The sequence below is a fragment of the Emys orbicularis genome, chromosome 10, assembly GCF_028017835.1.
Source record: "Emys orbicularis isolate rEmyOrb1 chromosome 10, rEmyOrb1.hap1, whole genome shotgun sequence".
Taxonomy (NCBI): domain Eukaryota; kingdom Metazoa; phylum Chordata; order Testudines; family Emydidae; genus Emys; species Emys orbicularis.
In genome coordinates, this window is record NC_088692.1 from 46,898,572 (window position 1) to 46,911,486 (window position 12,915).

Genomic DNA, 12,915 nt, shown 5'->3' on the forward strand with positions numbered 1-12,915 from the left:
CTGTGGCGTCCGCGCTGTCACTCACCAGAAAAGCGCGCGAAATGAAATGATTGCCTGCCGGCGCTTTCAGGGAGGGAGGGCAGGAGTGACGGTTGGATGACGACAGTTACCCAAAGCCACCCTCGACACATTTTTTTCCCCAGCAGGCATTGGGGGCTCGACCCAGAATTCCAATTGGCAGCGGGGACTGCGGGAACTGTGGGATAGCTGCCCACAGTGCACCGCTTCCAATGTCGATGCTTGCCCCGTTAGTGTGGACTCACAAAGTTGAATTACTGCCCTTAGTGTGGATACACACGTTCGACTTTGTAATATCGATTCCACATATTCCATTTAAGTAAAATCGAACTACTCTCGTAGTGTAGACATACCCTAAGAGAGGGCATAGTCCACAGGCAGCAGAGAGGTCAGGGTTTGGGGAGTCACCAGCCCTGTTTTTTTTTTGGCAATCCTGCCTTTGATTACAATAGCCCTCTAGCTGAGTGCGGAAGGTGCTGAGTCAGTGCTTTTCGCTAGCAGGAAGTTGGTTGCAAAATAGCTTTGAAAGGCCCTCACTCTCTGTAAACAGCTGAGATCAGTGGGTTGGCTTATGGTAGGCACATGAGCCTAACCGACTTTAATTTGTGACCGTTCCACTCTGAGCAATACTTTGGGTTCCGAAGGGCTGGTCTGGAGCCACCAGATATGCCCAGCCTAGTGGACAGAGAATGAGCACTAATCCCAGCAGGGATTCTCTGGTTTACAGGAACCTGAGGCGGATCCGTAAGTGTCAGCGTGGTCGGGAGCAGCAGGAGAAGGAAGGGAAGGAGGGAAACAGTAAGAAGTCCATGGAGAATGAGGAGAGCTTGGACAAGCTGGAGTGTAAATTCAAACTGAACTCCTATAAGATGGTGCACGTCAGGGGTCGGCAACCTCTGGCACGCGGCTCGCCAGGGTAAGCACCCTGGCAGCCGGACCAGTTTGTTTACCTGCTGCGTCGGCAGGTTTGGCCGATCGCGGCTCCCACTGGCCACGGTTCGCCACTCCAGGCCAATGGGGGTGGCGGGAAGCCACGGCCAGCACATGCCTCGGCCCATGCTGCTTCCCACAGCCCCCATTGGCCTGGGACGGCGAACCACGGCCAGTGGGAGCCGCGATCGGCCGAACCGGCCGACGCAGCAGGTAAACAAACTGGCCCGGCCGCCAGGGTGCTTACCCTGGCGAGCCGCGTGCCAGAGATTGCCGACCTCTGGTGTACATGATCAAATCAGAGGATTACATGTACAGGAGGACTGCTCTGCTGTGTGCTCAGCAGGTAGGAGTTGAGTGAAAGGAATGGGATGAGCAGCTGGTGTTTCCCTGAACCTCTTGCTCCCAAAGGGCATCTGGGGAGAGTCAGATAAAGTGTCCGGGGTGGCGGGGGAGGGGTTGTTCTCCTGTAACATTTAGTAGTCTTCATATTGCTTTGAGGACTGGACACGACATAGTTTAGTCCACTGGACGCTGTAAACTTTCTCTGAATGTTCCTGAGATGTAACCCTTCCTTTCCTCCCCCTCCATTTTCCAAACTCTCCTGTTAGAGTAGGCAGCTGTTAGCATCCTTTTACTCGTAGGTTTTTTGCCTAGGGGCACCTCACATTGGTTGCTAATCCCCCTTGTTAGGGTGGGCCTAAAAAGGGGGATAGCAAAGAACTGAAATGCTGAAAAACTGACCCGTGTTCTGACATAGCCCTCCAAGCTCATCTCATCAAGGAGCTGTGCCTCGTCCCTGCAGTCACTGAGAGTGGGAGTCTAGGGTTGCTCCCGGGCAGCGGAGCACTGCAAACGAATATACCAGCTGCTTGAAAGTGCTGGGTCTGGGACTAGGATAGCCGCAGTGATGTCATAATTACAGAAAGGTCCAAGGTGGATAAAAATTGGAAGACCTTTTTTAAAAATTAAATAAAATTCCTTTTTAAAATTTTTTGTTACTTATAAGTTTTTCTTTTTTAAAAATGAGCCAGTTTAAAATGAAATCAGAATTTAATACAAAATATGTTGAGGCCTAAACTTAGAAGATTATAATAAGACATTTAAATAACAAATAAATATGCTGAATCCATGACCCTCTCTTAAAAAACAACAACAACAAAAAAACCCTTTGAATTAAAGGCTTCATTTCTATATAAAGAAAGAGTCAGGGAAAGCATCTAACTTTTGAGGTCAAGTTTCAAAAATATGGTACAGTTGGTTAGCGTAGGTAATTTAGGAGATTGTCTTCTTTTCAAGAGACATAAGCGAGACTAGAAATTTAAGCCCCAGTTACTTTCACTTAGGCATATTTGAAAATTTTCCCAGACCAACCTGAAATAATCAGTTTAATTCACTGACTACAGTTAATCCCTCTATTTAATAAATTATTTAATTGTCAATGTGAAGCATCTTTTGATAAGAGAAGTTTGTGTCTAAAACATTTAAGGTTGTCTTGTCTAATACAAATACATTTTATATACTGTTTTGGTTGTTTAAATTCCAGTTACCATTCTAATGCAGGTTGACACAAAACATGAGCAAAAAGTTAATTATCTAGTAAATAAGCAATATATCGTTCACCATTTTCTAACATACTAAAAGTGCTTGGTTAATAAGAATCTGAAAATATAGTTATGGTGTACACTTCTAGGTAGTAAACAGATGTACCAAATCTACTGTAAAGTGTCTATTTAGTTGTAAGTCAAGGTGTTTTAATTGGTATATCAACTAATGAGTGCATCTTTCTTTAGAAAACAGCTGAAATACAAATGCTGATTTAAATCAGTCCACCCTGGAAATGTCACAATGCATATTTTCCCAGGACTCAGAAGTTCAGGTTCTAACAGAATAGCACAGCTATGGGAATATGTGTAGTAGTTACTGGGACTGACTACTGTAATTAAGTCAGTGTTAAACTTAACTAACCCTTTATTAAATTACTCATAACTTTACTCAGATTCCTTTTTGGTTTGAAATTTCTTAGGCTCTGTTTCGGTCCAAAAATAACTTTATTTTAGTGGGGGTGCCGTGTGAATGCGCGCATGTGCTGTGAGAGGTTGGGAACAAATATATCCGTCTCAGCACTCCCCTCTTCTATTCCAGCTGGAATTCTTGCACGCACGTGAGACTGTTTCTGTATTGTTTTTTATAAACCCCTGCATTGAAGGCTGAACACAGTCTTGCATCACCTGACACTGCCATTAATCAGGGAAAAGATATGAGAAGCTTAGCATTATTGCAGCATTAGGGTTCTAATCAAGCAGTCAAGTCAGGAACTTCTGGAAATTACTTCTGTTGAGTGTTTAATTCTGCTCTGGTGCACATGTATGTTTTGTGTGTCCCTGTTTTGATCATTAGCAGAGTGTTGAATCCATTTCATACAATATACAGGATATACACTGTGGCAGAGTTAACATTCTAGTTCAGAGTTCAACAAACATTTGATGAATTTTGAATTTGATGACTTCTGAGCACTTGATTTCACGGACTTAATTTTCATTAACACTAGGCTTTGGGGGATTTCCAGTTGGGGAATAAGGATGGCTGTGCCTGCTTGTTCATACACTGCCTCCAATTTACTGACTCTTTCCCTTGATCAGTCGGCAAGGGTCAGTGTTTGTATTGCCAGTTCCCCAGCAGAGCTAAACATCTCAAATCTGTTGGCCTAGGGAAGTGGATTTGTTTTTGCTTTTTAAGTGTTTCGTGATCTTTTGTCTCTCCCATTTCTGTAGTCCCATGAAAGAGTGAGCAAGCGGCTGCACCAGCGATTCCAAGCCTGGGTGGACAAATGGACCAAGGAGCATGTGACCCGTGAAATGGCAGCTGAGACAAACAAGTGGCTAATGGGAGAAGGGTTGGAGGGTTTGGTGCCCTGTACCACTACCTGTGATACAGAGACCCTGCACTTTGTGAGCATTAACAAGTGCCGTGTCAAATACGGCACAATATACAAGACACCGTAAAGTCCCTGAGTGAGGGAAGATCACGTGGTGTGTGTATGTGTGTGCGTATCAAGGAAACGAGGAAGATGCCTTTCTCCCCTCACTGTGTATCTCCGTAACATGGCCAGTTGACTAGTGCACAGCTGATACAGCCTGTCACCAGCGGGATTCGGTTTAGGAAAACGGATCTCTACAAACCTAAGCTGGAACTGTTGCCAACAGGCCTCTGACTTCAGCATGCACTGTGGAGGGAAGGACCCTTTTCAGAACTGAGTGATCCTAGAGAAATGCAGCTAGCTCATATGCACCAGCACTTTTGAGACTAACTCCTCAATGGCCTGAACTTCAAGGGAAGAGAACTGGATGTTGCATACATCCTGACCGGAGTGGTGCATTTAAAGTTATATGCTCAGCTATGTCGTGAAACCCAGAGGTGCCTATCACAACTGGATTCTCCTCTGTTAGACTGCTGCAGGTTTGCCAGGATCTCACCCGGGGTCACCCAGCTCTGCAGTCCGGCTGTCGAGAACAGCATCTCCTGGATCTGACCCTCGACTCCTCCCTCCTTCACCCTGCTGGACTCCTGATTCAACCAGCTCAGATTGGTCTGTCCTTTCTAGTGCCAGCGGGATTGTTTTGTACCTGCTTCTTTACTAGTCTCTCCTAGTGCCATGCACCAGCTTTTCACACACATACGCACACACAGCAGAAACAACACAATTTTAACATGTTCCCCTTCCTTTTTTGTAAATAAATGTACATATTGTCAATTTTTTTCCTTTTTTTATTAAAGGAAGTATGCTTGATGTGCTAGCATAACTGTACCAGCTTTTTGTGTACCATAGTACCAGGTGGCTTGAGAGTTAGTACCAACAAACAGACCTATGGAGACATTTATTACACTTTTTACCAAAGGGGAGTTATCATTGTAGTGCTTTTGTGTGGAAACTGTTCTCTCCTTTCTTTTGTAAATAAAAATACATCTTGGTTCTTATTGAGGAAGACACTCGCTCACCCACGGCCCTGCTCCTGTTCTGAAAGGCACCATGCAGCATGCAGTTTGCAGTGCGGAGAGGGGACATTTGACCATTTTATTATTGGCTTCATAATCTGAAGTGTTGCTGAGCTACCTAGCTGGGGTTGATTGTGCTTATGTATTTTCCCTCTCAGTATTGGAGAAAACATCCTAAGTACCAAACCAGTATTTCATTAGAGCTGCTTTGTGTATGTATCTATGTCTAGGTCTGTGTCTGTGTGAGAGAGAGAACGGCAAGGCGGGTAGGCTGTGTGATGCATTTCACTAGTGAAATCCACAAATGGGATATATATATTTTTTAAGCATAGAAGTTTAGTGCTGGCAGATATTTAAGCATTGGAAGATTTTGGTTTTCAGACAAGTTGGCATGGACTTCGTAAGCCACGACAGACCCAACTGCATTGTCTCTCCTCCTCAAAGGAGGCATCCTTTCCTTGCACAAAACAATGCTGCCAGTTGTGCCCGAACAGCTTCCGTTGTCCCAGCTGGAGAGCTGTGAATGCAGCTTTGCTGCTTTTCAAAGTCCACTTCTGAAATCTGTTCCAGAGATTTCAAGACAACTGGTTGTCCCCTCAGAACTGAGCTCTCTTACCTTCCCCGGCAGAGAGATGGAGAAATTGGGGAGAGAGGGTCGGGGGAGGGCAATCGCTCCAGACTTTGTGCAGCCTGGGAGAGCAGAGTGGTGAAAATGCATGGCCTATAAGGGTCACTAGTCATTGGCAGCCAATGTACAGAGAGTAATTCCAGCCATTGTGATGAATGGGAGCCTCCTATGGAGAGAGGAAAAGAGAGTAAAGAGCCCACAGGGGAGTTTTCAGAGTTTGCCAGCAATAAGTTACCTGTCTCGTTTCTCCTCCTTTTGCTGTGTTCAGACAGGAAGGGGGTTTTATTGTGTCCTCTTCCATTTCAAAGGTTTTACACACGCTCCCCTGTGCCTCACCCCACCCTCAGGTGTTTCTTTTTAATGTATGTTAAAGCTGATCTGGAAGTGGAAGTCAGGATGATTTAGACTTTACCAGCTTGGAAGTAACAGCTGCTGCTGCTTTGTGGGTGTTTTGTCCAAGAGTCTGTGCCTGCATGTTATTTGAGCGGAATGGGGTTAACATGGCAGGATTCCTGCTGTTCAAGGTACCCAGGAAAAAACCCCAATAAAACACAAGGAGATCTCCTCCTGCAGCAGGGTTTTCACCTACAGCTTTCATCCCTCCCGATGTCTGACTTCTGAGCTCCAAGCTCTGATCCCAGCCTATACAATAGCAAGATTTCTTTTTACTTTAAATTGCTTTTTGTATTCTGTAATATGATCCTTGGCCACCTATCCATGTGATGATTTCTATACAAATGTTGTAAACTTGACTGTAGTGCAGTATTTCCATTAAAATATCAGGGCTAATCATTGTGTACAGATTTTTCTTCCTTCTTGATCATACACAATGAGATTTTGACACACACTCTCCTGAGGGAAGGGAGGAAGATGCATCTGATGGAATCACTCCTTTAATAAAAACAGAAGTAGAGGTGGTGGGAGAAGATAGTAGTAGACCTGAAAGTTTGATCTCTGTTTAGGACACTCACAAATGACCAATGTTTGACTTACCCTAGCAGATAAATGTAAGGGTATAGCCTCTGGATTCCAGATACTAATTTGTAAGCAATTCCCAGTTCCTGTTCAGAGGTTATAAACTCTTTTTATTTTGTAGCAGTTGCAACATTTTGTGGTGGTCGAGAGCTAATAATTAGCCACCTCTTCCGCTGGAGTTGGGAGGTCATCCCAGCTGCTATAGATCAGAACAAATAAGGAAGTTATCAGCCCTGTAAATTTCAGTTCCGCTAAAGCTGCTGGGGGAAGGGGTTGCCCCCCTCCCCCCAAATCCCTTGAGTCATTCTGGGAAATGGGGTAATACAATTTACCAGCCAGTAGAAATGTCAAAAAAAAATCTATCCCTCCGTCTTGTTAGCAGCAGGGCTGTTAAATAATAAATCAATCCTTTTTGGTTCCTTAACAAATTAACAGTTCTCTTTAGCCTGATTCTTTTTTGATTTAGAGCTGTCTTCAGCACTCCCTTTGCCTACATCCAGTGCTTCGAGATTGAGGTCTATCACATACACAGTCAGTATTTTGTGGAAGAGTTTAATAGTTTTTCCTCCCTGCTTTCTGTCTCTTCCCGTTGGGTGAGGAAGCCCCATGGGGTAATTGTGTTGTATAAATACTGTACACAGGTAAAACTACCAGAAAAGCTCAACCAGCTGTCATTGGGTATCCAAAGACATAAGCTAAGGAGCACTGAATACAGACTGTAAGTCTATTAATAACGAATAGGGGAACCCGAGAGATGCAAATAATGGCAATGTCTGAAGGTGCTCTAAGTTACTGGATAGCCTGTCTGGTTTTCAACAGTGCTTTGAGCCTCCCTTTGAAGTCATCCCGTTTGGACTCTGAATTTAGGGATGCCAGCAAGGGTCATAGAGCACAATGATCCCTTCTGGCCTTAGAATCTTGTCTGACTGCCTGTATAACCCAGAACTTCCCCCAAAACATTCCTTTGGAACTGCAGCTTTAAAAAAAAAAAAAAATCCCCAAAAGATGCGTGTGGAAGTGCAGCCCACTGCCCCACATGCATGTCTGTAAAGCTGGGCCGTTGGAGTACTTTCAAGGGAGCCAGAAGATCTGGTGAGTGCTGTCTTGACTCAGTGATGCTGCCAAGCGTGTTTGTGTGGCCAGACCAGGAGCACTGCAGCGTGTGCAGCTTCCTTCGCCAGCGGTTGGTGACAGGTCAGCAAAGGTTTGTGACTTCAGGGTAGCCATTCTGTGTCTCCAGGCAGTTTCTTGCTTGTCTCTGTAAGGGCTGCCACATCTTACTGAAGGCTGAAAATCTGAGGAAGCATTTGCCTCTCTGGTGCTTAAAGCTGCAGCGCTGTCAAAGGTTCTAAAGAATCTGTTGTTCCTTCCCCTCCCAGGCAAAACCAGATTTCTGTATCTAGGTCAAGCAAAACAGCTGCTCGTAAACCACCGCGTTTGCCTTTGCACTCTGTGATGTCCCTGGCATGCTGGATTAGTGACATGGTACTTGAGGCAATTAATCCTGGCATTGTCTGGTAATCAGAGGAGTTTCACCAAGGGGTGCTTTAAAACTTCTCACTCTCAGCTTCCAGGAATTTGATGTTTCGGCCCGTAAGCGGTCCCGTCTTTGACACACATGGAGACTTTTCCCAGTTGGGTGGTAGAGAATCTGTTGGAAGTACATGTTCCCAAGGCAGCTGTAGCACCTCTCTCCTAAGCTGCTTTCTGGAAGGTGTCCCAAAGGAAACCTAGTCTCTTTGGATTCCCCTAGGAAGTGGCTGTGTAGTAGAAGCAGTCTATTGGTCTTCCAGGAGCATGTTTATAAAACATCACCTCCACGACTGCAACCCCACCCTCGTATCTTCACATCCAACCAGCAGAACTTGCATGGAGGAGGGAGTTGGCTTTGTATTGTCCAAGCATTATAAAAAGTCTGCCTTGTGTGCATTTACCCTATTTTGGACCTGGATGGTGCAGATACTGTATTCTCATTCTAGATCAGTGGTTCCCAAACTTTAACAACCTGTGAACCTGTCAAGGCTCCTTCCCCACTCTGAACTTTAGGGTACAGATGTGGGGGTCTGCATGAAAACTTCTAAGCTTAACTACCAGCTTAGATCTGGTCCGCTGCCACCACTCCCAATGGGCTAACTCCCTTCCCTGGGTAGCCTTGAGAGACTCTTCCACCAACTCCCTGGTGAACACAGATCCAACCCCTTGGATCTTAAAACAAGGAGAAATTAACCATCCCCCCTCCTTTCTCCCACCAACTCCTGGTGGATCCAGATCCAATCCCCTTGGATCTAAAAACAAGGAAAAATCAATCAGGTTATTAAAAAAGGCTTTTAATTAAAGACAAAGGTCTAAATCATCTCTGTAAAATCAGGATGGAAAATAACTTTACAGGGTAATCAAACTTAAAGAGCCCAGAGGAACCCCCTCTAGCCTTAGGTTCAAAGTTACAGCAAACAGAGGTAAACACCTTAGCAAAAGGTACATTTACTAGTTGAGAAAACAAAGATAAAACTAACACGCCTTGCCTGGCTGTACTTACAAGTTTGAAATATGAGAGACTTGTTCAGAAAGATTTGGAGAGCATGGATTGATGTCTGGTCCCTCTTAGTCCCAAGAGCGAACTCCCCCCAAAAACAAAGAGTACAAACAAAAGCCTTCCCCCCACCAAGATTTGAAAGTATCTTGTCCCCTTATTGGTCCTTTGGGTCAGGTGTCAGCCAGGTTACATGAGCTTCTTAACCCTTTACAGGTAAAAGGATTTTGGAGTCTCTGGCCAGGAGGGATTTTATAGTATTGTACGCAGGAGGGCTGTTACCCTTCCCTTTATAGTTATGACAGAACCCCTTTCACTAAAATGTCAAGTCTCGCGAACCCCCTCCTCAAAATGAATATTTCCAGGGATTTTCTCCTTTACCTGAGTATAAATTATAAAAACAGTAATCTTGGAAATATAAAATTTGTTTTGATGACAAGCTTATTACACACTTCATTATTAATTATTATTTATCATTACAGTATTTTTATTACATTATGAAAACGGCAACACTCTTCCAAGATCTTACTTTCGTAACTTGTATCACTTTGAATAAGCCTGTTATAAGACAAGGCTCCTACGTTTCATGCTGTTTCACTTCTGATACTCCTTGATGAAGGTATTTAAGAAGTCAGCTTAGAGTTCCTCCTACACAAGCGTTCAGGTCTTGAGCAGTCCAGACAAACAACGCATGTTACAACAAAGCTTAAACTTGTTCTTCCTAATAATTTTAAAACAATATTAGCTGCCTATTTAATTTTAAAAACAGGAAAAAATATCCACCTCCCTTTGCATTTCTTATAAGGAGTTTTGAAGTTTAAATCTTAGTGTGATAGATATGCTTGCTTTGATCTGCTTAGCTCTTGGAAGTCCAGGGGCTCCGGGCTGCTGGCCCTGTGCTGCCCGGGGTCCCTAGGGACAGCTCTGTCCGCCATTAGGGAATTTTTTCCCCGCGGACAACCTGTAACATTTCGCAAACCCCAGTTTGGGAACCACTGTACTAGATTAATTAATCAACACTGCTGCTGTATGTCTGATGTGCAGCGTGTAGTCTGCTGAAGAGCGGATTCGATACGAGCTGTGGCTTCACTCTTCTCTTCCCTGAGCTCTCCTACTGAGAGATGAACAAGAGAAGTTTGTTCTTGCTTTGAGTCCAATAGCTTGGTGCATTGTTCAAGGATCTCCTATATAAAGATGCTACTTATCATCTGTCTACATCTTTATAAGGCCCCCATCAGTGCAGTATTTGAGTGCCTGTTTCTGCCCAAGTTGCATAACCTCTCTGCCTGTTTACACAATAAGGACATCTATCACTGTCTTTAATGTTGAGAAGGTAAGAGTTTGATTTCAGGTTTTGGATGAGGACAAAATGGAGACTTGATTACATGCCAGGCATCTGCTCGTGGAGGTGAGGCTGAACATGATGATGATGTTTTTTGGATTTGCAGCGTTCGCCTCTGCAGCAGGTTGCCCAGCTCTACTGTCCAAGAGAGGAAGCTCATCCTGAGCTCATGTAATTTTGATCCCGCCCCCTCTTGATAGGGCTGCCTGCCAGAGGTGAATTCTCACTGAGCGATACCCTCCGGGCAGCCTGCATGTAACTCAGAGGTTCTGGGGAAGATTTGTTGAGGGGCCAGAGAAGGCCAAGCCTGACTGCTGCTCCTTGGCAGGCCACTAGCCTTTTCTCCTGAGCCTTGGTTCCCGGAGGGTATACATGGCAGCCCTCTGTGCCCTTGGCCACTAATCTCTTGTTTTTCTGTTAGGCTCCATCCAGAGATAACGGATTGCAGAGGGCAAACTCAAGAGAGGTTCTGGACTCCTGGGACCTGAATCTTAATGTTTCTCCACCATAGGCAGGTCGGGGAAATACCCTTGTCTCCAGGGTTCCCTATTTAGTTCCCCAATAAGTCACTGGTGATCAGTGTGTGTCCCTAATAGCCCAATTCAGGAGCTGGAGCTTCCATCCTCTTCCCCTCGGTGGAGGAGGAGAAGATGGAAAAGTCCTAGACATACAAAAAGGGCGCCCTAGAGGTGAGTGAGTCTGACCACCCGTTCATTCTGTATGGTGCAAACTGAGCTCGAAAGCCTTGCTTGGTTGGCAGGTGTATGAGTGAGGCCTGTGGAGCCAAATAAAAGGCTCCTGCCCTAGAGATCAGAGCTCGGGTAGATCTTGGTGAGAAAGAGACCCCTCCCTTCTGGAACTCTGCAAGGCAGTAACCTGGGTATCCTCCTGCTTTCTCACAGGTCTTTGCAAGTGCTCTCTTGCCTATATGGGGACATCTACTGGCAGCCTGCCCATTACTCCTGCGGTGGCTCCCTCTGCTGGACTGTTTCAGCATTGCATCCTGACCCAAGTTTGGTCTGAGCATCTTCAGTGAGTATGTGCCCATCTAGGCTACGTCAGCTGCTGTTTTACACCCCACCTTCCATAGGCTTCCCTCATCCACACAGCAGCGTGGTCCAGCCCATATGATCAGCCTGCCTGTGTGAGCAGAGCATCTAAGTAGCTAGACCTGCGGGAAGAACTATGCCTGAATTTCTCTCCGCCTGAATCTTTGTTTGCAAAGAAGGAAATGGATAACAAAACATGAGTTTGCAACATGCACTTATCTTTAAAAAGCAGCCAACTGCATTGGTTGTAAATAGGGAGGGTGTCAGGAAATGTGGGGAGAGGAGTTTACTGTGGGTGTGCAAGTCTCTGTCTGGGGAGTGAACATGAGATCTTGGGTAACATCCCTATGCAGTCATGAGCATGCAGCTACCCCCAGACTTAGGAGTACCCTCACTTATGAAAGGCAGTTATACCCTTGTGTGTTGCTTTATACAGTTGACCTGTAATGACGGTGCAACAGAATATATACGCCTGATTCTGTACGATGTTTCCTTCCCCTTCGCTAGGCTCGAGTATGGAGCAGCAATTGCTGTGAGGATAGACCCTGCAGCGAGGCCCTGAGAACCCAACACCCATCCCGCAGCTGCTGGTCCCAATAATCTTGGGGACTGACTGTCCACCCAGCTCCTTCCCCTCCTCTGCCCGGATGGATTGCGGGCAAGAGGCACCTTGAAAGACAGAAATACAAGCGGTGGATGGTGCCCTGCATGCTGTTAAATAACTAGGCCCGCCTGCCTCCCATAGGATACATGATGGACAATTGAAGCCAGAGAAGAGCAGGAGGCTTGGACCACCCGCCCTGCTGTAAGTCACGGCTGAGGGGTATTGCTGTGCTGGGAGGAGGAGTGGAGGGAAATCTGGGCAGGGTTTTAGGGGCAGGGGGCAGCAGCCACATCGCACGGTGGCTGGGAGCCAGAACCCAGTTAGAGTGACCTGCAGAGCGTAGGAGCAGGGAGAAACCCCATAACCGAGGGCTATCTTCTCCCCGGCCATAGTTTGAAACTCCCTGCCCCATGGGGTGTTCCCATCCTGGCCCAGGCAGGAGCCATGGCTGGCCAGCAGGGTCTGGGAGTCAGAAGTGAGTCATTCCTGGCAGGCAGGGGGCAGTGGCAAGCAGACAGGGGGTGGACTCCACAAGAGGGAGGAAAACACCCTCCCATGGGAGACCCGGCTGCTGGAGGAGATTTCCCCCCCCACTCCCTCACCAGCTGCAGTGCCGCCGGCAGGGACTCTGAGTAGCCCCAGCCAAGGGCGAGGCTGGGGGTTGCTCCGAGCCTCATTTGGTGCTAACTCTGCAGAACCCAGCCAGGCGAGAACATTCTTTGAGGATGTAAGTACCAAGCAGGGCAGGCCCCATGGCGCTATAGGGCTCCCCACAGGGGGAGATGCTCAGGACCTGCCCTCAAGTGGAGGGGGCTCAGTGTCCGATGCAGGCACATTCCTGGA

The 12,915-nt window shown here is 46.3% G+C and overlaps 1 pseudogene; it reads left to right on the plus strand.

Annotated features, from left to right (window-relative positions):
* The window catches only part of LOC135885054 (paired amphipathic helix protein Sin3a-like), a 39,758-nt pseudogene that overhangs the window by 18,599 nt on the left and 8,244 nt on the right, over positions 1–12,915 (plus strand).